Below are 4,934 nucleotides of genomic sequence, written 5' to 3'. Positions count from 1 at the left end.
ATCAATGGGTTATAATCCATTGCTGTCATTACTTATAATGCTTAATTTTTTTTTTTTTTTTTGAGATGGAGTCTTGCTCTGTCGCCCCCCAGCTGGAGTGCAGTGATGCAATCTCAGCTCACTGCAACCTCCGCCTCCTGAGTTCAAGCGATTATCCTGTCTTAGCCTCCCGAGTAGCTGGGATTACAGGCGTTCCCCCACCGTGTCCAGCTAATTTTTGTATTTTTAGTAGAGACGGGGTTTCACCGTCTTGGCCAGGCTGGTCTTGAACTCCTGAACTTGTGATCCACCTGCCTTACTCTCTCAAAGTACTGGGATTACAGATGTGAGCCATATAATGCTCAATTTTTAAAGGGGGACAGAGTCTTGCTCTATTGCAGTGGTCCAATCATAGCTCCCTGCAACGCTGAACTGCTGGGCTCAAGCGATGCTCCCACCTCAGCCTCCTGAGTAGCTGGGATTACAGGGATGTGCCACCCTGCCCAACTAATTTTCCTAATTTCTTGTAGCGTTCAGGCTATGTTGCCCAGGCTGGTCTCAAACTCCTGGGCAAAAAAGCAGTCCTCCTACCTTGGCCTCCTTACATGCTGGGATTATAGGCATGAGCCTCTGTGCCTGGATTGATGCTCAAATTTGTCACAGGCCTGGGCAGTGGGTATTCCTTTAAGCTGATTTCTGTATCCTTTTGACATGTCTCCAACATTCTTTGTTTTGTTTTTGTTTTTTTTATGAAAGGTCTTGCTCCGTCATCCAGGCTGGAGTGCAGTAGCCTGATCATGGCTCATTGCATCCTCAATCTCCTAGGCTCAAGTGATCCTCTCATCTCAGCCTCCCAAGTAGCTGGGATGACTGGTGAGTGTCACCATGTCTATCTACTTTTAATTTGTGTGTGTGTGTGGGGGGTTGTTGCTGTTGTTGTTGTTTTTATTTTTTTGAGATATGGTCTCACTCTGTCGCCCAGGCTGGAGTACAATGGCACGATCTCGGCTCACTGCAAACTCTGCCTCCTAGGTTCAAGCAATTCTCCTGCCTCAGCCTCCCAAGTAGCTGAGATTACAGGTGCCTGCCACCATGCCCAGATAATTTTTTTTGTAGTTTTAGTAGAGACGAGGTTTGCCATGTTGGCTAGGCTAGTCTCAAACTCCTGGCTTCAAGTGATCTGCCTGTCTCAGCCTCCCAAAGTGCTGGGATTACAGGTGTGAGCCATTGTGCCCAGCCTTTTTTATTTTTTGTAGACACAGGGTCTCACTAAGTTGCCCAGCCTGGTCCCAAATTCCTGGCCTCAAGTGATCTTCCTGCCTTGACCTCCTAAAGTGGTGGGATTACAGGTGTGAGCCACTGTGCCTGGCCCTTTAATAATGCTTCAAAATGTTTTGGGGCTCATCTTGTACTTTCACTGGATAAAGAGTAAGATTCAAAGGAGGCCAGGCAGCAGGAACCTATGGCGAAGGTTATGCCAAGGCCACACTGAAGTCAGGCCACTTGAAATTTCTGATGAGGATTTTCTGCTGGCACCACTATCCACTTAGGTGCTATAGGTGCAGTGAGTGTATATCATGAACTCTGGCTGGGTCTTGTCTGCACTTCCTCAATGTTCAAAGTCCTGTTGGAAACATTCCAGTTACAGTAGTTGGGTTAGGCCAAGCGCCTACCTTTACGCTGTGAAAAAGTGGGAAGAAGGATATATGCTCTCCAACTGCCATAAAGGGGCTAGAGCTTATTCTATCAATACTGCTCACAGTGGGGAATTGGGCAGAAATAGAAGATGATCTGAAGTAGATATGTGGGCCAGGTGACCCACAGCCGCTTTCTCACATATCTACTTCATAGCTGGGGAGATATAAATACAACATAAACAAAAGGAAAAAGTCGGGAGACTGTGCACCAAAGCAGTGGCATGTTGGTAAATGTTTAACCAAAACTCCCCTGGGGGAAAAAAAAAACAGGCCGATTTGTCATGTTCACCTATTTCTGTTATGTAAGTACTCCCACCATGGCCAGTTTCAAATGAAACATCACTGAATACAAAGTTAGAAAGAGATGTGCATTGGCATGTCATTTGTATAGCATTCCCTCCATACAGACACTACAGATACAAACAACTTCAAGACGTCATAGTAGAATGCAGGAAAATAATTAGGAAGTGACGAGGTTTGAATATTTATCACCCTTGCTTTAATAAAATTTATTTAGTTATATGTTTATGTAATTTAATTTTTTTTTTCTTTGAGATGGAGTTTCTCTCATCCCCCAGGCTGGAGTGTAGTGGCACAATCTTGGCTCACGGTGACCTCCGCCTCCCAGGTAAGTGATTCTCCTGCCTCAGCCTCCCAAGTAGCTGGGACTACAGGCACTCGCCACCATACCTGGCTAATTTTTGTATTTTTAGTAGAGACAGGGTTTTACCATGTTGGCCAGGCTGGTCTTGAACTCCTGACCTCAGGTGATCCACTCACCTCGGCCTCTCAAAGTGCTGGGATTACAGGTGTAACCCACCACACTCAGCCGTAATTTCATTAAAAAAATTTTTTTTTTTTATTTATTGAGACTAGTCAAGTGCAGTAGTGAGAAGGGAGGAAAGAATAAAACAAGGAGTTCAATCTGTAACTGACTGTGAACAATCAATTGGGATAACTCACCACCAGCCTAGTTTTTAATTACAGCAATGTTTAGCAACCGGCATGGCCAATTCCAGAAAAGTCAGCAATTGTCTCTCATGAGCTGGTGTGAGCTTCGGCACTTGAATGCAGCAAACTGTCTCAGTGTTTTCTTCTGGAGGTGGAATTGAGGGTGAGGAAGGCATGCTTTTATTTATTTTTTTCACTTTACATTAAATTAAACTATTTAAAAAACAGTTGCATTTATAGTGTTTAAAAGACTGTACATACATTTTCAAATATTTTTCAAATGAAAATTTAATTTAAAAAATAAATCCATAGAAATTTTGATCCTTATCTCTCCTCCCTCAGATGAGTGCCGTGTTAGCTGGCTTCCCTGACTTCAGTCACAACTCCTCCAACTGATTTACGGAAAAGGTTGCCAAATTATGATCTCTAAAATTAACTCCGGGCTGAGGAACAATCTTGTCATGCCTGTAATCCCAGAACTTTGGGAGGCTGAGGCAAGAGGATTGCTTAAGGCCAGGAGTTCAAAGCCAGCCTGTACAACACTGTCTCTACAAAAAAAAAAAAATTGAAAATTAGCCTTGCATGGCAGTGCACGCCAGTAGTCCTAGCTACTCAGGAGGCTGGGACAGGAGGATTGCTTGAGCCCAGGAGTTCGAGGCTGCAGTGCATTATCATGGCACAATTTTGCTCCAGCTGGGTAACAGAGTGAGGTCCTGTCTCAAAATAAATACAATATAATATCATATAAGCTCAGATCATGTCACTCCTTCGCAAAAATCTTCAGCCACATTGAGTACAAACTCTCAGGCAGGATTTGAGCTCAATCTCCTTTTCTAACATTCTCCATTCCTCTGCCTCCTTCCTGGGTCTCAGGCCAGGGGTTTCCAAACCATTCCACAGAGCTTGTTTTCAGTGGGGGACAGGGGGGTGGCTGAGCACCTGTGGGAGGACACGACATGAGGCTCCAGCACCACTCCCATCATAGCAGCTCTGATTTGATTTCACACATTTCAGGTAGGATTTCATTAAAAAAGGGGTTCTGTTGCTTAAAAACAAACATTTGAAATGAGCTGTCTTAGTCCAACAGGATGGCACATCTCAATCAAGGACTCTCAAATCTGCATTTTTCTCCTTTGTTTATTTACTTCAACTGATGTTTATTGATCACTTGCTATGTGCCAGGCACTGGGAACAAGACAGACTGTCCCTCCCTAGAAGGCTTAAGTTCAGAGGAGTGATGATGAACATTTGAAGAAATTAAGGAACAATATCTTTCCCTTTCTTTCCCCTCACACATCTTTTGTGGTTAATCTCAGATGCCGTGAACTTTATAAATTTCTTGATCTGCCTCTCCTACTGACCAGAAGAACTCCCTTTTCCATATAAAATTTTGTGTGTAGAGGATGTTGGTTGTTTTTCCTTTTCATTTTCCATTCTCTCACCTTCTGGTGGTAGTACTTGGCACATTCTTTGGGGGAACAGCCCTTCCCTGGTTTCTCCCTCACAGTTTACTGGGTTCTGCTTAGTCTCCAGGAGTGGGCAAGTGACCCCAGGCCCGGCCAGCTGGCACCTAGAACCCCCTTAGCCACAGCAATTGGTTCAGGTCTGGCCACCCTCTGACTCCCATGATTGGTTTGGGTTAGATGAATGATCCCAAATGCCTCACAGTGAATCCCAGACATGTGTAGGAGGCTTGGGAAACAGATGCTCTCTTTTCAGCTGAATTTAAGCCTGAAAAGATGTAGACCCAGAATTTTGGGCAGCAATTTCATTACACTGTGGAGTGTGAAGCCAACATGGAGGAAAGTAGAGCCAAGTGATGGGAAGAGACTGGATCTTCCTGCTACTCAGTGAGTGGTTCAAGCCACATCTAAAGCCTGCCCCCTGGCTCATTTGTATGTATTGGCTCAGTTCCATGAGCCAATACATTTCTCCTTTTGCTTTAGTAATTTTCAGTCAGCTTTTCCAAAAGAATGTTGAATGATTTACCATAGCAGGACACTTCTAATCTGGACTTTCTAAGAGCTCAAGACTGTATGCCTCTGGGTCCAGCCTGCCTGCTATGTAGGAGCCTCACCCTTTCTCAAGTTCTTCTCTGTAAATTCTGAAGCCTTCAGGAGATTCCTTCATGTGTGGTCAGCAAGCTAATCCTTTGCCATTTCTTTCTCTCCCACTGGGCTTTACCGGGGGCAAGAAGGGGACTCTGTTTCTGTGGAAGGAGGGAGTGGTAAGTCCAACCATCCAGCAAAGCAGCTGATATATTACATATTTGTAATGCCTTTTTTTTTTTTTTTTTTTTTTTTTTTT

The sequence above is a fragment of the Cebus imitator genome, unplaced genomic scaffold, assembly GCF_001604975.1.
Source record: "Cebus imitator isolate Cc_AM_T3 unplaced genomic scaffold, Cebus_imitator-1.0 Scaffold399, whole genome shotgun sequence".
Classification (NCBI taxonomy): Eukaryota; Metazoa; Chordata; class Mammalia; order Primates; family Cebidae; genus Cebus; species Cebus imitator.
This window is presented reverse-complemented; position numbering follows the sequence as displayed.